The sequence below is a fragment of the Rattus norvegicus genome, chromosome 12, assembly GCF_021556685.1.
Source record: "Rattus norvegicus strain SHRSP/BbbUtx chromosome 12, alternate assembly SHRSP_T2T, whole genome shotgun sequence".
Taxonomy (NCBI): Eukaryota; Metazoa; Chordata; class Mammalia; order Rodentia; family Muridae; genus Rattus; species Rattus norvegicus.
In genome coordinates, this window is record NC_141545.1 from 41,439,811 (window position 1) to 41,461,482 (window position 21,672).

A 21,672-nucleotide genomic window follows, 5' to 3' on the forward strand; every position below is an offset into this window, starting at 1 on the left:
GGCAGGACTAGAACTGGGGCAGCCTGAAACCACAGTCTTTTGTTTAATAAATCCTTCTATGCAGCCTTAGGAGCCCAGCAGACCTTGGCCCATACCGTGCGTGTTACTCCTGGGGAAGCCAATGGAACGATCTAAATGTTTATGCCCACACCGTGTGTCATAATTTTCTTTTTTTTTTTAAAGATTTATTTATTATATATAAGTACACTGTAGCTGTCTTCAGACACACCAGAAGAGGGCATCAGATCTCATTACAGATGGTTGTGAGCCACCATGTGGTTGCTGGAATTTGAACTCAGAACCTCTGGAAGAGCAGTCAGTGCTCTTAACCACTAAGTCATCTCTCCAGCCCCTGTGTCATAATTTTCTAGATGCCAAACGGCAGGTATATATGTCACTCGGTCCATGTGGTGAGGGCTGAAGGAAAATTACAGACGAGCCGGTAGAGGGGACAATTTCTATCAGGCAACCTCAAGAGACAAGTCACCAACAGAATCCATAGCCACGCCTCAGAGGACTGGCTCCCTTGAGAGGAAAGAAGCTCACGACGACGAGAGCCTGAACTTCTGTCAGGAACCCTTAGCTATCAGGATGACCTTCAGCTACTGATTCTCCTGCCTGAACCTCCAGAATGTTGAAATCCCACGTGTGACTGCAGAGCCTGCTGAATGCCGTGCCGGAGACAGAAAACAGGGCTTTGGGCATGCTCGGTGAGCCCTCAGCCAGCTCAGCCCTACCCCAGTCCTCAGGGTGGTGGTGGCACTCAATCCCAGCACTTGGGAGGAAGTGGCAGGCGGCTCTTGGAGCTCAAGGCCAGCCTGCTCTACAGAGTGAAAGCCAGGACAGCCAAACTGCTGTCTACAGCCAGGGCTGTACAGAGAAACTCTGAAAAACAAACAAAAAAAGTTCCACTAAAAAAAAAGGGGGGGGTGTGGGGATTTAGCTCAGTGGTAGAGCGCTTACCTAGGAAGCGCAAGGCCCTGGGTTCGGTCCCCAGCTCCGAAAAAAAAAAAAAAAAAAGAACCAAAAAAAAAAAAAAGGTCAAGGTTTGGGGAGGGAGCTCAGTGGTTAAGAACACTGTCTAGTCTATCAGAGGACCCAGGTTTGATTCCCAGCACCCACATGGCAGCTCACACCTGTCTGTAACTCCAGTTCCAGGGGATCCTGACCCCCTTACACAGAGATGAATGTAGGTAAAACCACCAATGTATACACACACACACACACACACACACACACACACACACACACACAAGGCCAGATGTAGTAATACATGACTTTATTCCCCTTGGCAATCAGAGGCAGGCAGAGATCTGAGTTCTGTGTGGTCCTCAGAGCTTACATTGGTCTCTGAAAACTTCTGGCTCTGGTTGGTCAGAAGCTTGCTATATAGACCAGGCTGAACCCCAACTCTCAGAGATCCTCCTGCCTCTGCCTCCAGAGAGTGCAGGGATTAAGGGCATGCAAGGCCACCCCACCCCAACCCCTGCCTCTCCCAGTTTTTTAAATCAACATATGCTGGTTAATATCACTAGTCAGTCTGAGTGGCTTGAGAGGGGCCTGGGGTCACATGAAGTCACCTTAAAGTGCTCCCGAGGCTCTGGGCTGGCTCCTGTGACACTGCTTCCTGGTCACCATGCTGCCTGGGAGGAGAGAAGAGATAAGGACTCCCGAGCTAAGGTGGACTTAAGGAACTGGGGTGGGAATGTGGCCAAGCCACTAACAACTGCCTGCAGCCCGGATCCAGACAAATGGTGATAAGGAAGACTGAAGTGTGGTGGCCTCCTAAACCATAAACACACTGAGTGGGATGTCTCATAAACTAAGGAACCTCCCCTCTGCCAGAGGCACATCCACCCTTCCTGATAACCCTGCACTGGCGATTACGAGCCTGCTGAGTAACAGACCCATGAATCTTCCATCCCAGAACTCCCTCTGCCCATAAACCCCCAAGTGCACACAGTCCCTGTGTCCCTGTTCCCCTGAGTGATTGTCGCACTTCATTGTTCAGATTGAAGGTCATTTTTCTTCTTTTTCTTTCTTTTTTTTTTTTTTAACTCTCCATCTCTAAAATCCATCTTACAAGATCCTTCCATGAACTCTGCCTTCCAACCGTCCTTCAAGCTGGGATCCGACCAACCATGGCTGGGACCTGCTCTCCCCCACACCCCGCCTCCCACCCCAATTCCACTTATTTTCAGCTGTGGTCTCACAAAGTTGCCCAGGCTGACCTTGAACTTGTCATCTTTCTGGGTCAGCCAGGATGACAGGCCACCACCCCTCCCCCCTATTAGGCTTGGTTTCTAGAATGTCTTCGTCAACCTCAAGGAAGCCCCGTTCCATTAGCAGTGACCCCCCCATCTCTAGCCTCTCCCCTAATAACTTCCGATCTGTTTCCTCCCTCTGTCTTTTTGTCTATTCTGGACATCGAATGTCATGCAGTAGTGGGTGGCTTTTCCTATCTGGCTTCTCAGTTAGTGGACAGTGTGGCCCACACCAAAGCTGTGTCCCTTTTTTGTGGTGAGTGACATTCCTTGTTTGGTTGTTCAGTTGTTGATTGACAGGGTCACATCCTGTAGGAGCCTATAGTCTTGAATTTTCTTTTTTAAGATTTTTTTTTTTTTGGTTCTTTTTTTCGGAGCTGGGGACCGAACCCAGGGCCTTGTGCTTGCTAGGCAAGCGCTCTACCACTGAGCTAAATCCCCAACCCCAAGATTTATTTTTATTTTACATTTATGCACATTGACCTGCATGCCTAGGGAGGTCAGAAAAGGGAATGGGGGAGTGAGGGAGGGGTGGGAGGGGAGGTGGGAGGGGGAGGAGGAGGTTAGTGGGGGAGAGGTAGGAGGGGTAGATGAGGGGTTGGAAGTGGGAGGGGGAGTAGATGGGGAGGGGGAAAGGAGTGGGAGGGGTAGGTGGGGGTGGGAAGTAGGTGGGGGGTAAGAGGTGGGAGGGGGAGGAGGAGCTTGGTGGGAGAGGGGTGGAAGGGATAGGTGGGGTGGGAGGGGAGGGGCAGATGGGGGGGTGGGAAGTAGGTGGGGGGTAGGAGGTGGGAGGGGGAGGAGGAGCTTGGTGGGAGAGGGGTGGGAGGAGGTGGGTAGGTGGGGGGGTTGGGAGTAGGAGGGAGAGTAGATGGGAGAGGGGCAAGGGAGGGGAGGGGGAGTTGGATGTGGCTCAGCTAGTACTTACCTAGCACATGCAAAACCTAGGGGCCCATCCAAAGCACCCAAGAAAAAAAAACCCAAAAATCAGGCATGGTGGTGCAGGCTTATTTATAATCCTAGTTCTCAGGAAGAAGAGGCAGGGGGATCATAAATTTAAAGTCATCCTTGCTTATATGATGACTTTGAGGCCAGCCTGGGTTACATAAGGCACCGTGTCTCAAAGCACGCCAAAAAAAAAAAAAAAAAAAAAAAAAAAAACCATACTCAAGAGGGCTTCTAGAAAAGAAAAATAAAGAAAACATAAAAAAAAAAAGTCTTAAGACCAAGCACCTCCCTGGTCAGCCCCCTGCTTGTCATTCCAGTCATTTGGGGACACCACTGTCCTATGTCCAGGCTTTCTCAGCAATGCTCCACAAAACCATCAAACACTGGCCACAGAGAGAGCAGCCTCCGTCCCCAAGGTGCCCAGAGGCCCTGCTGTCTGTGTGCCAGCCAAGCCTCTTTTCCAAGAAATGTCTATTGATTGAGGTGAAGGGACCAAGACCAGCCAGGTTCATGCCACGGTTCTGGGGCAAGTACCCTTCAGGGTTCCAAGGTAACCGGCCCCGTGCTCACCACCTGCAGAATCAGAAGAAAACGTTCAGGGTCTCCTTTGAGCAAAATATTTTCTGCTCATAAGAGTCACCAGTGTGACCCCAGTATTTGGGGACCAGGTCTCCTTCCATGCTGTTCGATTTTTTTAAAGTACCAGACAGACATTATTTAAAATGTCCAGGCTATAATATCGGTCTTCCACCTTTTAAAAATATTTAGCAGAAGCTGGGCCGTGGTGGCACACACCTTTAATGCCGGCACACCAGAGGTAGAGGCAGATGACATTTAAGGTCAGTCTGGTCTACAGAGTGAGTTCCGGGACAGCCAGGGCTGTGAATGACTTCAGGAGTCCAGTGATACCCTCTTCTGCCCTCCACCAGCACTAGCAATTTACGAGTGTGCAAAAGTTCACACAGACAACAAACACACGATCTTCAAAATAAGATGAAAACACCTAGCAGTTTTTGTGTGTGAACATTTTGCCTGCATTCGTGAGTGCGTAAGAAGAATGAATGTACTTGGTGCCCTGGTACTGGAGAGTACAATTGCGAGCCGCCGTACGGATGGTAAGGATTGAACCTTACCATTGAACCATCCGAGAGAGCAACGGATGGGACTGTCTTCTGAGATGTGAGTCGTGTCCCTATTAGAATAGTGTGTTAGGGGACCAATGAGATGGCTCAGTAGGTAAAGAAACCTGCCAGCAAGCCTTATGCCTGAGTTCAATCCCTGGAACCTACTGGTGGGAGGAGAGAACTGTCTCCCACAAGCTGTCCCCTGACTCTCACACTTATGTTTTTTTTTTTTTTTTTTTTTTTTCCGGAGCTGGGGACCGAACCCAGGGCCTTGCGCTTCCTAGGCAAGCACTCTACCACTGAGCTAAATCCCCAGCCCCGACTCTCACACTTATAACTTGACATAGGAGTGTAAACAAGAACAAGATTTGGTTATGACGCAGCTCATAGGGACGGATGCCCAGGAGACCAGGAGATGATGCTGGAAGCGTGGTCACCTCCCAGCTGAGGAGCAGCCTCGGGAAGAAGCCACTCTGCCCAGCCTTGGCATTGGGCAGCTAGAACTGAGGAACCCATCTCTATGGATTGTGTCTGGGAAGATCCAAAACACACAGAGACAGGAAACATATTTGGTTTTTATTCACACTCAGGTGGTAACTGTGTCCTTTTCCCCATTGGTTGGAGTCCACAGTCTTATTTGATTGGATAGTCTGAAAAGAATTCGTAGATGGGAAAAGAAGGAGGAAGGGGGAGGGGGACCACTGTTCCAAGGAGAAAGAAGTCATTGCTCCAGGCCACCAAATTCCTGTGATCCTGTGTGTAAAGAAAAGTTTTCCTGGGTGGGGCAGGGATGGGGACACTTGCATAAAAATCTATGCCTGGCTTTTGCTCCTTCATGGCTTCTTCTTTCTTCCATCCATCTCCACCCCTTTTCTTCCACCCTTTCAAAGAAAAGAGGAATGGAAAGAGGCCCCTGAAGAAAGTCTGGGGTCAGAAAGGGGTTGACTCCTTAGGCTACCTCCCGTGTTGTTTAGGGTCCTGTTTAGAGTTCCTTGGGGCAAGTTTGATCAACCCTGTCAAGATATCTAATTTGCCTAGCGAGCGCAAGGCCCTGGGTTCAGTCCCCAACTCCAAAAAAAAAAAAAAAAAAAAAAGATATCTAATTTGTTTCTTCTTCGCATGGGACTACTTAACAAACTTGAACCGGGGCTGGAGAGACGGCTCAGTGGTTAAGAGCACTGACTGCCTGACTGCTCTTCCAGAAGTTGTGAGTTCAATTCCCAGCAACCACATGGTGGCTCACAACCATCTGTAATGGGATCTGATGCCCTCTTTTGGTGTGTTTGACAGTGACAGTATACCCACATGCGTGAAACAAATAAATAAATCTTTAAAAAATAAAACCAAAAAACAAACTTCAACCAACGACCAGCAACTCATCAACTCACCTTTTAGGACCCTAGCATCTTTGTACGCTTTAAAAACTCCCCAGAATTCCAAACGTCACACAATCTGAAGCTGGCAAGACCACCCCCCTGCTAGAGCATGAGGCAAATCACAGTCACCTGCTGGGGGGACAGTCTGAAGCGGCCCCATCTCCCACACCCAGGATTAAAACTGAAAACATGTTCTTACAATATTTCTGTGTTTTTTAAAGAAACCAAAAGTCCAAAACCGTCACTATAAAAGTCTCACAAAGTTAGAGGTGAGGTAAAAAGACTTAAATCCCTCGTCCTAAACATAAGTTTTATAGCATTTGATAGAAAAGACTCAAGGAAACTTAACAGCTGGCTCAAGGCCAATACAGCCAAAGTCCATATGCAAATGAACCACTGTGGCTGTGTTCCAATAAAACTTTATTTAAAAAGCATGGGACAAGCCTGGGTTTAGGGGGAGGTGCTTACTTTCTAACCGTATTTACCTTTTTTTTTTTTCATTAGATGTAGTTGTCCTTGTATGGAGAAATGGTGATAGGCTCCTAACTGATAATTTAATTTTTTTTTTTTTCTTGCAGGGCTCAGGATGGAAGCAGGGCCTCAAAGATCCCGGGAAAGGGCTCTGCCACTCAGTGTTGATCACAGGCCTTTTCTGAAGAAAAGCAAACTATGTAATAGGCTGGCCTTAAATCCACCTGCTTCAACCTCCCAAGTTGCTGGATCTCTCTACAGGTGTTCATCTTCCCACCACTTAAACTTTTATTTTTTGAGAAAGGGTTGCATGTAGCCCAGGCTGTCTTAACTACCTCAGTAAATGAAGATGTCAGGAACTTCCCATCCTCTGACCTCCACATCCCAAGTGCTGGGATCACAAGTGTGCATCACTGTCCTGTCTGTGTAGTGCTGGGAATGGACCCTGGGGCTCTGAGCCTGCTGAGTAAACACTCTGACCACTGAGTTACAACTCTGGCCCAAATTTTGTCTTAAAAAAAATATTGGGGGTTGGGGATTTAGCTCAGTGGTAGAGTGCTTGCCTAGGAAGTGCAAGGCCCTGGGTTCGGTCCCCAGCTCCGAAAAAAAAAGAACCAAAAAAAAAAAAATATTGGGCTGGAGAGATGGCTCAGTTGATAAAAGCACTGAGTGCTCTTCCAGAGGTCCTGAGTTCAATTCTCAGCAACCACATGGTGGCTCACAACCATCTGTAATGAGATCTGGTGCCCTCTTCTGGTGTGTCTGAGAGCAACAGTGTACTCACACATATGAAATAAATCTTTAAAAAATATTAATTGGGGCTGGGGATTTAGCTCAGTGGTAGAGCGCTTGCCTAGGAAGTGCAAGGCCCTGGGTTCGGTCCCCAGCTCCGAAAAAAAAAAAAATATTAATTTTCGGGGCTGGGGATTTAGCTCAGTGGTAGAGCGCTTACTTAGGAAGCGCAATGCCCTGGGTTCGGTCCCCAGCTCCGAAAAAAAGAACCAAAAAAAAATATTAATTTTCCTGTGTGCGTTTGAGCGTATGTCCACCGCTCAATCTAAAACTTTTTTTGGACAGGATCTCACTATGTAACCTTGGCTGGCCCGGAACTAGCTATGTAGCTCTGGCTGTCCTTGAACTCATAGAGATCCTCCTGCCTCTGCCTCCTGAGCACTGAGACTCAAGTCTACCACACTCAGTTTAATATGGTCTTTTGACTAGTGTTACAAATAGGTTTTGGAACTTTCAAGCTTTATATATATATAAAAAAAAATTATCTCCCATCTTCTCTTGACCCCTGACCCCTCATTAACCCTTCCTTACCATCTTAAAAATTCCCAAGTATTTCACAGGTAAACAGTTGAGGATTAGGTTGTTTGAGGAGCCCCCCTCTTACTGCACAGCCTCGTAATTCTTACCTAAGCCTCACAGCCTCCTACTGTGACCACTTTGTCTCCCCCTCCCCCTTTCAGTCTGAGGATTGGCTCTTTCAGAGAAAGTAATGGGGCTGGAGAGGCGGCTCAGCTAAGAGCCTTGTTTGCTCTCAGGCACACCCATCTTCCATTGGAAGCTCCCACGTGGTGGCTTAGTCCCAGAGGCTCAGATGCCCTCTTCTGAACTCAGCAGGCACCAGACATGCCCATAGGGCACACAAAAGGTAAAAATAAAGATAAATAAGTTAAATCGGAGTGAAATCAACAATTTTGAATATATTTGAATAGTTTAATTTTTTTTTTTGAGACAGGATCTCACTCTATAACCCCAATTGGCCTCGCCCTGTATCCATCCTCCTGCCTTGTTCTTCTGAATATCAGCCTCACAGGTAGGTGTCATTATGTCTGACTTGGGTCCTCTTGCTGCTTAATTGTCTCAGAACATTGGCCACCTTGTAATGCCGAGGCGGCCGCTGCGGCTCCTGTCAACATAAACTCCCAACAATAATTCATGAAGGGGAAGGGGCATTTTAAAGCACAATCCTAACAAAAATTTATCAGGGAACATCGTTCTAGAAACTTCTTGTAAGATCCTGAGAAGTTCTTCCTTCGCTGGTGAAATGAACCAATTCAATCCAGGTTAGATTATATTAAATGCAGGGGTTTTTTTTGGGTGAGTTCACTGGCCCCAGGCCCCAAAGACTGAGGCCAGGGAAATCAGCACGGGAAGAGAGGAGATGGAGTAGCAAGAGAAGAAAAGAAAGGAAATGGTCTGAGAGGGAGGGGAAGAGAGAGGAGGCTAGTGAGGAGACTAAAATGTTGGGTTTCTATCTGAAAGACCCTCCTGGGGAAGGGCAGCCCAACCATGGGCTGGAGAGTTCAGGGTTGGGGGCAGGGGACTGAGGGATGCTGGAAGAACCTGAAAGCTAGGTCTACTTTGATATGTAAAATATGCACCTCATCCTGGGGTCCTAAACCAAACATTTCCCTTCAGGTTTTTTATCTGTCAAGAAAAACAGTTTGGAAGCAGTGGTACTTGCCTTCAAACCCAGCAATTGGGAAGCAGAGGCAGGCAGATCTCTGAGTTTGAGGCTAGCGTGGTCTACAGAGTGAGTTCCAGGCCAGCCAGGGCTACCCAGAGAAATCCTGTCTTAAAAAACTGAAAAAGGTGGGGCTGGGGATTTAGCTCAGTGGTAGAGCGCTTACCTAGGAAGCGCAAGGCCCTGGGTTCGGTCCCCAGCTCCAAAAAAAAAAAAAAAAAAAAAAAAAAAATAGTGGTGCTACACGCGAAACTGGAGTTAACAAGGAGGACTTGCCTGTCAGCAGCAAGCAGTCAGTAAGTTATGGTTGCCATAGTGACTATGCCGTCAGAGAACTTTGAGAGAGCGATGGACTTTGCATCCTTGGGACTTCTGATATATGAGAGACGGTTAGCTAACGTGCCCTTCACTCAGAGCTGCTTGACTGTGTTTCCCTTATCTGTAAAGTGAAGCAAGGTCTGAGGGCAGGGCTCCCGAGTGTTTCACTCAGAAAGAAGAAGAAGAAGAAAAAAAACACACTCCTTGGACTGACCTGAGGCGACCACTCTTGTGCAATAAAATGCTCGGTGCACAAACAAGGGCCTGAGTGCTGGTCCTCAGGACTCAGTAAAAGCTGTGCAGACTTGGAGGATGAGTAACCCCAGCCCTTTAGAAAGAGACACAGGACACTACCGTGGCCAGCTAGACTAACTGAAGTGGCCAGCTCCATGTTTAAAGAGCGACCCTGCCTCGGGAAACGGAGTGAAGAAAGTTTAGGAAGACACTTGTGGGGCTGGAGAGGTGGCTCAGCGGTGAAGACTGTTCTTCTGGAGGTCCTGAGTTCAAGTCCCAGCAATGACATGATGATGCCCTCTTCTGGTGTGTCTGAGGATAGCAACAGTGTACTCACATGGTTAACAATGCATAAATCTTCAAAAAAAAAAAAAAAAAAGGAAGACACTCGTGTGACCGAACACATGGGAGGAACACTCATACACACAGATATCACGTGCACATGCAAATGCCCACAAAATAAAAAGCATTTGCTGAGCACCTGGCCTGTGACAGGCAGGACTGGGAGGGTGACTGACGCAGACCCTTCCCCCACTCACCCTTCATGGGGAAGAGAATATTCTTTTTTTTTTTTTTTTTTTGGTTCTTTTTTTTCCGGAGCTGGGGACCGAACCCAGGGCCTTGCGCTTCCTAGGTAAGCGCTCTACCACTGAGCTAAATCCCCAGCCCCAAGAGAATATTCTTATGCAGCAGCTGAAGGAAGCTGGGGACACTGAGTAACCCTGAGAAGGAAGTGGGCCTCAGAGGATGCTAGACTGCAGCCCAGTGACAGCTCGGGAACAGAACACTGGAAAAAGATGTGTGGGGTTGGGGATTTAGCTCAGTGGTAGAGCGCTTGCCTAGGAAGTGCAAGGCCCTGGCCCTGGGTTCGGTCCCCAGCTGGGGGGGGGGGGGGGTGTGTGTGTGAAGGAAGCCAGGCAGCACGGGGCACACCTCCAATTCCAGGATTGATGAAACCAAGACTAGAGGATCATGTGAGTTTGAGGCCAACCCGCTCTACACACAGTGAGTTCTAGCTAGCCTGGACTTACTCAAGAAACCCAAATTGGGGATTGGAGAGATGGCTCAGAGGTTAAGAGCACTGACTGCTCTTTCCAGAGGTCCTGAGTTCAATTCCCAGCAACCACACACACGGTGGCTCACAACCATCTGTAATGGGATCTGGTACCCTCTTTTGGCCTTCAGGCATATGTGCAAGCAGAACACTGTATACATAATAAATAAATCAATTTTTTTTTCTTTTCTTTTTTTTCCGGAGCTGGGGACCAAACCCAGGGCCTTGCGCTTGCTAGGCAAGCGCTCTACCACTGAGCTAAATCCCCAACCCCATAAATCAATCTTTAGAAAACACACACACACACACAAGTGGATGAATAATTTAGAACAACAACCACCAAATATAGGTATGGCTGGATCCATCAGTCATGAGGACGCTCTCAGGGCTGGTCTCTGTCTCCCCCCTCCCCACCACCTTCCCCTATGAGTGGGGAGCCTGCTGTAACTGCCAACCTCATCCTTCCACTCTGATACCCCAAAAACTGGGTGAGAGGGAGTGGCAGCTTCGCCCATTCAACTAAGAAAAGAATTTTTTTGGTCCTGGTGTTCAGTGGTCCACATGGTATTGGAATCACAGGGGCTAGAGCCATGGGAGTCTCTGGTTGGGCAGCCTGAATCTCGTGATCGACGGAAGCGCAATTACCGCCTCCAGGACCTAGTGCGACAGTATCCATAGAGAGTCCTAAGGCAAAGCCTGAGGTTCCTTGAAGAAAAGATGGGGTGCTGGCTGGAGACACGGGGTCAAGTACACAGCCACTGAGCTTGACGGCAGGCGCTGACATCCCCCTAGGGTTTCATCGGGTTGCCTATCCCTGCTTAGGTCAGAAAACTAATTCTGGGGGGTTGGGGATTTAGCTCAGTGGTAGAGCGCTTGCCTAGCAAGCGCAAGGCCCTGGGTTCGGTCCTCAGCTCCGAAAAAAAAAGAAAAAAAAAAAAAGAAAGAAAGAAAGAAAGAAAGAAAGAAAGAAAGAAAACTAATTCTGAAAATTGCTACTCAGGTTAGCTAATTTTTTTTTTTAAATCATCTGTGAGGAAATAAAGACCCAGCTACTTCAGGAAGGTGTCTGGCAGGAGTGGGGCAGGTCTGTGCTGAGCTGGCAACCCCACCATAGAAAGAGCCAAAATGACCCAGAGGCTTCGAGCAGTTCCAGGTCAGCCAGCTTCAGCGCTGAGCAAAAATCGATGTCTCTGGGACAGTCTCACTTTAATAAATAAATGATAGATAAATTGCTTATTTTTTTTTGAGACAGGATGTCAAGTAGCCCAGGCTAGCCCCGACTACACTATGTAGGTAGGATTATAGTGCTTATTACTGCTCCAGTCTTCCGGTTAGTAGGGAGCTGGTAAGTAAATCTCTGGCTTCCGTGTCCCTAGCTGTACCACCCTGGTGCTTTCCCTGAGGCACTGTGCTGAGACGACTTATAGTGATAATGCGTTTGACCAAATCTACCTTCTGTGTTAGTCAGTTTTCCAAACTGTAGCGAAACACCTGATCCTCGTGCCAAGAAGAAAAGTTTGTGTTGGCTTCGTTATAGACGCTTTGGTTTCAGACCCCAGGGCTGGGAACGAGGTGCATATTTTACATAGACCTGGTCTCCAGTTTCTCCCAGCATCCCTCAGTCCCTACCTGGCAAACCCTGCCCCCAACCCTAACTTTCCAGGGGTTGGGCTGCCCTTCCGCCAGAGGCTCCTCCCATATAATCTAGACTTTTTGGTGTCTCTTCGTTTCTTCTTCTGCCTCTGGTCCCAGAGCGCTGGAATTCAGGCGTGTGAGCCTGGCCCCACAGCGTCCTAGCGTTAACCTTCTCCTTTGTAGGAATCTCTCTCTTTCTCCTCAGGACTCCCTCCCAGCCTCGACTTCACTGTACAATCCAGGCCTCCTAGATTCAGCTGTCTCCTCCCCTTCGCCCTCCCCCAACCTCCATCCCACCCGCCCCCATCCGGTGACTGAGGGAAACTCTAAGACTCTCTAAGTGCCAATACGGAAGGCCCTAGGGCAGCTGGGGGAGGTGCTGCATCTCAACCATTTAAATGTGCTGGACCGTGAAGCCTAGTGTATCCAGGTCCTACTCCTCTGTGAGAACTGGCTGGAGCGTTCCAAGTCACCCAGGCAGGCAAACCAAGGCTCCTCAGGCTTCAAGATGCTATCAGAAGGGCATCCACCCTCCAGATCCAGACCAGCACCCAAAGATTCATCATAGCACTCAGTCTTCAGTCTTTTTTTTTTTTTTTTCTTTTTCGAAGCTGGGGACCGAACCCAGGGCCTTGAGCTTGCTAGGCAAGCGCTCTACCACTGAGCTAAATCCCCAACCCCCAGTCTTGAGTCTTAAAACAGCGCTCGCTCCGGATGTAGCCCAAGTTGGGAATGTGTTGGCCGATTGCCAAGCCAGCACAAGACCCTGGGCACAACAGTTAGGAGAGCATACAGCAGAAGGGGTAATGGATGTTTGTGGACCCAGTCCCGGGGAGGCAAGCAAGGGGGGATGAGAAATTCGAGTTCCTTTTCAGTTATGCCACCCTGGGTTATGTGAGACCCCGGGTTTACTTGTGCCAAGAAACAATAAACAAACAAACAAAAAACCCACCTTCGGGGGCTGGAGAGATGGCTCAGCAGTTAAGAGCACTGACTGCTGCTCTTCCAGAGGTCCTGAGTTCAAATCCTAGCAACCACATGGGGGCTCACAACCCTCTGTAATGGGATCCGATGCCCTCTTCTGGTGTGTCTGAAGACAGCTACAGTGTACTCACATGAAATAAATCTTAAACAAAACCCTCAAACCAGAAAGTGAGGCCACATCTAAGATGCTTTAACTACGGTTTCTAGAATCCTCGGGGGCTCTGGAAGGATCTGGAAAGTGACCACTGGATGTAAGCAAATGAGAATTCCCCACCATGTCAATTCACTGTGGCAGGTACCGACAAGATCAAAGCAGCCCACGTTTATCTCTGATGCCACCGCAGTTTTTCCATTGAAGTCTTCTTGGTGTTTCGAGTGCGTAGGTGAAAGGCAGCAAAGAAAGAGAAAACGGCGGCCCCACCTCCCAAGATTTAAGCAGCAAAAAGGACAAGGGCGGGGTCCCCATGTAAACTTTGGCATCACCTGCCTGTGTAACCTTGCCATCTGCCAAAAGGGTGTGTGCCATCTTCTGCACACAGAGCTGTGTGACTTTGCAAAAAGCACTTGGCCTCTCTGGACCTTGTGTTTATTTATGTGTGTTCATGCACAGGCACGCATGCCATGCATGCCAGGGTTCATGTGTGGATACCAGAGGACCATTGGTGAGAGTCAGTTCTCCCCTTCTGTCCAAACCAGGTCATCAGACTTGGTGGCAAGCACCTCTACCCACTGAACCATTTGTCAGCAGCGTGGGTCACACAGCTTTGAGGACCCACAGAAGGTCTGAGGTCTACCTGTCCCTGGAGCTGGAAGTGGAGCTCACTGCCCTACCCTGCCCTGCCCTATCCCATCTGTAGGTCTTGCTATCTGGTTAGGCCCTGGTGTTAAGAGTTGGTCTAGGGAGGGTTTTGGATCTTATGAGCTTGGATTCCCCCGGGGGTCCTTCTTGTCTGTTTCTCTTACAGTGGGGCCAGAGGAATGGCTGGCTCTCTCAGCAGCCTCTGCCTCCTCTGGGTCTCCTTCCTTTTTCACGTTCCCTTTCCCGGCATCCCTCCAGGTCATATGAAAGATCTTGGGACACTCGTGGAAGGTAGCCAAGTCGCTTCATCAGCACCAAGCGTCTTGGCTGGATTAGGTAAGAGAGTGGGAGGCTTCGGGGCACAAAATTCCAACGGGAGCCATTAAAGGATGCTGCTGGGGCTTCATGAAACCGGGGGCTTGGCATTGCTCTCGGAGAGCTGAGAGCATTCACGTGTGTCCTCGAGCCGACAGAGGACATCCGGCAGGGGAGGTCTGGGGGAGGGGGACCAGGAAGCTGTTTGATTATCCAGCTGTTTTAGTCTAAATATGTAGCACATCTGGTGGCCTAGAAATTGCCTGTGATTTCATAGTCACTGACTTGCTGTCTGGCTTGAGCTTGGCTCTAGGGAAGTGGGGGAGGAAGGGGTGAAGGAAGGGGGGCGATCCAGAAAAGAGGAAGAGGGGCAAAGGATGGGGGAAGGGGCAGAGGGAGAGGAGGAGGAAGGGAAGGGGGAGTGGGAAGGAAGGGGAGGAAGAGGAATCGGAGGAGTCTCATTTCTTCACAGCGGAGGACAAGCTTGTTCGCACAGCCACTGGTTTTCTCTGTTTCTGCCAAAACTGGAGTTTGGTTTGCGCCAGGCCTTAATGCAAAAGCACTGCTCTCCTCTGAGGAAATAGAGGGCTCGGAGATGCTCTTGTCATAGGTGATCGTGCCCCAAACCTATTTCATCCTGTTCTCCTAACAATAGAACCTTCTGAGAGAACCAGGGGCAGCGATGGAGCAGTTACCTACATCCTTCTACAAAGGCAGAGCAACTGCAGTTTCTTCTTCTTCTTCTTTTTTTTTTTTTTCTTTTCTTTTCTTTTGGAGCTGGGGACCGAACCCAGGGCCTTGCGCTTGCTAGGCAAGCGCTCTACCACTGAGCTAAATCCCCAACCCCCTGCAGTTTCTTCTTAACAGGGTGTGGGGAAAATGTGTCCAGGCAAGAGTAGGGCCTTCCGATGAAAGTTATGAGAAGATTACCATGTGGCAAGTTCCAGAACAGAGAAGGAAAATCCCTTGCTCCTCCAATAGGTAATGAGCAAAGGCTGCCTCAGAATAGTAGGTGAGGAGGTCTTCCAGCAACATCTCAGGGTGAATGAGTTCAGTAATGGATTGCTGATGTCTGCCATGTCAGGGGGCAAGCTGGATAGGTTTGCTGTTTCGCTTCTGCAGACTCAAACAGCTGCATGTTGAAAATATTTAGAAACAGTAATCGAGGCAGCCAATTTGAGATAAAAGAAAGATGGTAGGCCTGGAGGTGGTCTCTCTCACTTTTCTATTGTGATTTCTGGTGTGTGTGTGTGTGTGTGTGTATGTGTGTGTGTGTGTGTGAGAGGGAGAGAGACAGAGAGAGACAGAGAGAGACACACACACAGAGAGACAGAGAGAGAGAGACAGAGACAGAGAGAGAGACAGGGAGAGAGAGAGAGACAGGGAGAGAGAGAGAGAGAGGTGGAGGTGGGGGGATTCATGTAGCCCATGCTGGCCTTGAACTGGCTATGTAGCCGAGGACGACCTTGAATTCCTGATCCTCCTTGAAGGGACTCTAGCCAGCGCAAGCACAGCAAACGTGGCTCTGACAGGCCTTGCCCTTCTCCCCATTCCCTCTGCCTTGCTTAAAACCCACAAGAGCCTTTCATTCCTGCCCACACCTCTTAAGTAATGGAATTACAGGCATGTAACACCTTGCTAGATTTGTGTGATCCTGGGGGTTGGGACTCAGTACCTCCTGCATGCCAGCCAAGCCCACTACTGAGCCACATCCCCAGCTCTCCTTTTATTTTCTTTCCAGAAGGGGTTTCATCATATGGCTGAGACTGCCTCTAGTGTATGATCCTCCTGTCTCAGCTTCCTGAGTGCTGGGATTCCAGACATGCATACTCCCCCCTAGCTATTTACCCTGTCTGTCAGGGTAGGGAATCAAGAGGCCCAGACCTGTTGTCTCTCCCTGTCTCAGGATCTCTTTCTTGCCCATCTGCCTGGAATGGATGGGACTAGCTAATGAGCTGCATGTGGGGTCTAAATGCACAGAAGTAGGTCACATTAGACATAAAGTATGAATGAGACATAGCGGCACATGTCTTTAGCCCCAGCACTTGGGAGGTAGAAGCCAGGGGAATCTCTGTAAGTACAAGGATAGCCTGGGCTACAGAGTGAGTTTGAGGACAGCCAGAGCTTCATACTGAGACCCCGATTCAAAACAAAAAAAATAGAAAAAAAAAAAGAGAAAAAAAAAAGAGAAAAAAAAAAAGAGAAAAAAAAAGAGAAAAAAAAAAAAAAGGGGGGCTGGGGATTTAGCTCAGTGGTAGAGCGCTTACCTAGGAAGCGCAAGGCCCTGGGTTCGGTCCCCAGCTCCGGGGGGGGGGGGGGGGGGGAAAGAAAGAAAAGAAATTGATTGTGGTTTGTCCACAAGCTCTTGGCTCACAGGGTCAAGGGGTTGAAACTTGGCTGGGTAGTCTGACCACAGGAAATGCCATTGTCTACACTCCCAGGAGGGCAAGGCAGGTGGGCCCGAGACTCCTAGAGGTGACCAACCTTGAGCCTGCGTGGGACTCACCCAGGTGTCTCAGCTCAGGATTTCCAGGCTCTTTCTGAAGGACCCTGCTGCAGACACGTCTCGGTTCCAGCGTCTTTGAGGAGGCACATTGGCGGTTGGCATCTCTTTCCAACTGTCAGCTCAGTGTTACAGCGTGCTTTCTTCCCGCTGACATCATTTCTAGGAATAGACACCAATTACCACCCCAAACCCGGCGCCGAGCAGGAAATGAAGTGGCATATGATTCGATTCTGACGAGTGAGAGTCTGTGCAGTACCCAGCAGGCACGAGCCCCTTTCTGGGATGTTTTTCCCACTGTATCTTTTCATGCAAATGCCAACCTGCTGGGTCGGCAACTTTCAGAGGCCGCTGCAGCTGCGACATGGGGCAGTTGGCCTTTTATTTCCGTTAAGATTCGGGGGTGGAGGGATGAATTATTCTAAGGACTGTGAGAGGAGTCAAAGTTTGGAAACTGTATTATTATTATTATTATTATTATTATTATTATTATTATTACTATTACTATTACTATTATTATTATTATTATTATTATTATTATTATTTACCATTCTTAATTTGGTTGTTCAAGACAGTTTCTCTGTGTATCCCTGGGTGTCCTGCAACTCATTGTGTAGACTGGCCTCAAACTCAAGAGATCAGCTTGCCTCTGCCTCCTGAATGTTGGGCTGGGATTAAAGGTGTGCACCACCACCTCTGCTGGCCTGAAAACCCGTTGTGTTTTGTTTTTAAAGTGTGTGGGGTTGGGGATTTAGCTCAGTGGTAGAGCGCTTGCCTAGCAAGCGCAAGGCCCTGGGTTTGGTCCCCAGCTCCGGGGGAAAAAAAAAGTGTGTGTGTGTGTGTGTGTGTGTGTGTGTGTGTGCAGTACCAGCAGAGGCCAGAAGGGGACATCAGCTGCTGAAATCCCAGGCAGTTATGATCCCCTGTGCTCCTGCTGAGAACCAAACCTGGGTCCTCTGCAAGAGCAGCAGGTGCTCTTAACCACCAAGCTTTCTCTCTAGGCCCCTCTCCTACATCTTTTTTTTTTTTTTTCCTTTTTGGGATAGGGCCTCTTGTAGCCCAGTCTGGCCTGGCTACCTAGGGAGTCCCTGTCTGAAAAAAGCTCTAATTTTCTAATGAACAGCACATCCCACAAGGACACACGCAGAAGCCTTCTCTTTCTTCTTATCTCTGGATAGTATCAGCCAAATGGAAGGGTTGGGAATCTTTTTGTACCTGCCCGACCTCTCCCCTGCCCTGGCCAGCCTGGTACAGACTGGAGGGAGGCAGGCTCTGATGGGGTTCGGAGGTAGCAATGCCTGACTTTTTGCTTCCTCATTCTGGATACTTTGTGTGGCCCCAGAGGCTTTCCCTTCTCTATTTCTAGAAGGTTCCCCAGCTTGTTTATATTTTTCTCTTGTTCCTGTCACCAGCTGGCCTCAGGATTCCTTCCCCAGCCTGACCCTATGGGTGACCCTGTTCTCCATCCTTCCCTCACACAGATGTCCAGTTGTCCTGAAGCTGGTGTCTCCCCAGGCTTGTGCCCACACTACCCAGATGACTGAAGGGTACTCACCCTTTGTCAATGGGTACTTGAGTTGCCACAGACTAGGCTGTCTGGTGGCCTGTTAGAATCTCACAGAGAGTCTGCCCCGTGGCTGTCATTACTTCTGCCTTAAGGCTGGGGAAACAGAGGCTCAGACTAAGGAGGGCAAAGCTGGGTCTTGGTGGAGACTGAACTGGAGCCCAGTGAGTCCAGATGTCTTGGTGATGCTCCTCTCTACCCTGGGGGCTCCCTGAGTTCTGAGTCAGAGTCTCTTAAGTAAATACTGAGGAAATGCATGATAGACGTGTGACTGAATGAGAGATGGGGGAGGAGAAGGACAGGGGGAAGGGGAAGAAGGGGAGGGGAGAGAGAGGGGGAGGGAGAGGGAGAAGGAGAGATTTCCGGGGTGAGTCTGCCTGTTGGGCTCAAGTCTAGGGGTTCTTTACAAAGCAGAGTGGTTTTGGAGCTAAAGTTTCAAAGAAGACAACCTTCTACACAATTGAACAAACAACAAGAGGGGGGAAGGAAAAAAAAAAACCAAAATCAAAAAAACAAAAAACCAGACTGGAGAGATGGTTCAGAGGTTAAGGGCACTGTCTGCTCTTCCAGAGGTCCTGAGTTCAATTCCCAGCACCCACATGGTGGCTCACAACCATTTGTATTTAGATCCGATGCCCTCTTTGGGCCTGCAGGTGTACATGTATGATACTCAAACCCCAGCAGCTGGGCACTCGGGGGAAGGGTTATTCTTGATTGGAGCTTTTGAGGTGGCAAGATCCACCCTGAATCTGGGCCACACCTTGTGGCGGCAGCCCACATGACAGGACACAGAAGAAACTTTGCCTTTTGCCTCCTTGCCTTCACCCTTGCTGGCAAGCTCACCTGCCCTGTCACCGAGGCATTCCTTGGTTGGTATTAGAACCAATTCCCAATGTAGACTGAAGACCAGCTGAGACATTCAGCCTCCTGGATTGGACAACTACCAGGTTTTTAGCCTTTTGGTCGGGAGACAGCCTTTGTTGAACAACCAAATCTCATAAGCCATTCTAATCCATTCACACACACACACACACACACACACACACACACATATGTAATACATACATATGTATGTACACACACATATATGTACCTTCACACACGCATATATACATACATACATATACACACATATATGTACCTTCTCTCACACACATACACACATATACACACATATATATATACATGTGTACAAACATGTACACATATGTATACACACATATATGTATACACATATGTACCCGCATGTATACAAACATATCTACGTATACATACATATATGTATCTTCTCTCACACACATATACATATACAGACATATGTATACACACATATGTGCACACGTATACACACATATATGTACCTTCACATACACATACATGTACACACATATGTACACACATATATATGTTCTGTTCCTCAAAAGCAGTGGTTCTCAACCTTCCTAATGCTGTGACCCTTTAATACAGTTAGTTTCTCATGCTATGGTGACCCCCAACTATAAAATCATTTTTGCTGCTACTTCATAACTGCAACTTTGCTACCATGATAAGTCATAATGTAAATATCTGATATGCAGGATATCTCAGATTGAAAACTGTGACTAATAGAGAACCCTGACTAAGAAAGGCTGCCACCTTGTAGGATCCAGGCAACTTCCTGCCAGTCTTTATATCTGTCAGAGTTGTATAACACAATGGCTTGCCTTGGGCCAAGGCCCAGAGGGGTTAATTCACTTGCCCATGTCACACAGCCTGAACATAACAGAAGCAGGATTTGAGTATGGGTCTATCAAAGCTTGCCCCACCTGCTCACCTCTATAGCACCCATGGCTGAATTCCCCAAATAAATTTCCTTGAGGGGATACAAAGAAAATGAGCTCATGCCACACTTGGGGTTAGAAAGATGACCTAGTGGGCAAAAACACTTGTTCTGAAGGCTCAAGGACCTAAGTTCGAATCCCCAGCACTCACATAAAGAAGCCAGACATGGTCCTGCATTTCTGTAATCAATCCCAGCACTGAGGGTCAGAGATGGGTGGATCCAGAGTTCTCTGACCAGCCAGCCTAGATGAAATCTTGAGTTACACGCACGCACGTACGCAGGCACACATGAAGACTTGTAAACTAGGACTAACTTTGAGTTAAAGAAAAATGCTGGGGGTTGGGGATTTAGCTCAGTGGTAGAGTGCTTGCCTAGGAAGCGCAAGGCCCTGGGTACGGTCCCCAGCTCCGAAAAAAAGAACCAAAAAAAAAAAAAAATGCTGGGTGCGGATAGTAACTGGCTAGCAAGTGGGAGACCCTGGGGGTTCATTCCCAGCACCCAAAGATTAAACCACAAAGACACAGTAAAAGGACACAGGCCCTCAAAGGGCCGCCCGCTCTGGTGGATCCAGAGCGTCCTGGGAGCCTGCCAGCCACTCTCATTAAGTGACCTCTGACTTGGTCTCAGCGTTTATTTTTCTGGGACATTTAAAATCAGTTTAAGGTGACCCAGATCCGGAGCAGGGTGGGGAATAGCATCAGAAGACAGCTCTGCCTCAGTGACCTCTGCATGGAATCAAAGATGTTCCCGAATGCCGCCCTACCATCCCCCGCCCACGCTACCGCCACCATCCCCGCTGGGACCGATTATTAGCAGGTGTGCATGAGTGAATTTTGGGGTCACAGTGGGTAAGCGGATCCAGCCAGGCTGAGGCAGGTGACCTGAGCTCTTGGATAAGGGGATTAGTCTAAATCTGTCAGAGAAGGCATCTTCTCAAGGCAGCCTGGGAAGCCAGGATGTGAACGCTGAACTTGGGAGCCCCTCTTCACATTCACAGCTCCCGCAGCCTGTGGAGATCCATCACTGAGGCTGAGTCCCTACACTGCGGGGTGGAAAACCCCAATCGCAAAGAGCCTCCGGGAGGAAGCAGGGAAGCCGGGTGTGTGTGTAGGGTGAACTGAGCCTTCTTCTGATCCATGCCAGCAGAGATGACCATTGAACGGAGCCTGGTCCACTCTGAGTTGGTGACCGCGGCTTGGCCGGGTATTCTGTGTGACGTCATTGCCCTACGCTGGGCCTCAGTTTCCTCACCATCCCAAACCTGCACCCTGGCCTTGGCTCTGATGTTCTGTGCACTTTGCTCTTCAGCTTTCTCAGTCCCATAAAATCAATGGTCGGCAAGGCTGGCTGACTCCCATTTCCCCACCATGATAATGGCTGACATTTCTAGGCCTGCAAGCAGGATCAGATGTTTCCCCAGGCTCTGGCATCGCCCACAAAGCGATCAATGGGTGGTAGGAGCAGCCGGGAGGCCTCAGATTTTTCTAGAAGTATTCAGAGATACTGAATACTCATCAGATACTGAATACTGATCAGCCAAGGCAATCATGTAACCTCTCCTTGAGGAATGGGTGACACACATACACCCAGTGAGTTCTTGGAAAAACCCAGAAATACATCATCTTCCCTACTGACCTGGCCCTAAATTTGACTTTTCCCAAGTTCTTGGCTACTTCCTGAGGTGGGTCATTGTCGCCGTGTTTTCAGAAGAGAAACTGGGGCTCAGGTATGGGAAGTGGGCACCAAGGTAGAACCCCAGACAGGCAGGGACACAAAGAACGGAATGGTCAA

General features: G+C 48.8%; 1 long non-coding RNA gene across 1 annotated transcript; it reads right to left on the reverse strand.

Moving 5' to 3' along the window:
* Window positions 1–7,881: 7,881 nt before the first annotated feature.
* On the reverse strand, window positions 7,882–21,627 carry LOC120095977 (uncharacterized). The gene is made up of 3 exons (XR_015634839.1): window positions 21,517–21,627; window positions 16,499–16,657; window positions 7,882–8,095 (listed from the first exon to the last, which is right to left on the reverse strand). It is a non-coding gene; the product is annotated as an uncharacterized LOC120095977 (long non-coding RNA).
* Between the last annotated feature and the right edge of the window lie 45 nt (window positions 21,628–21,672).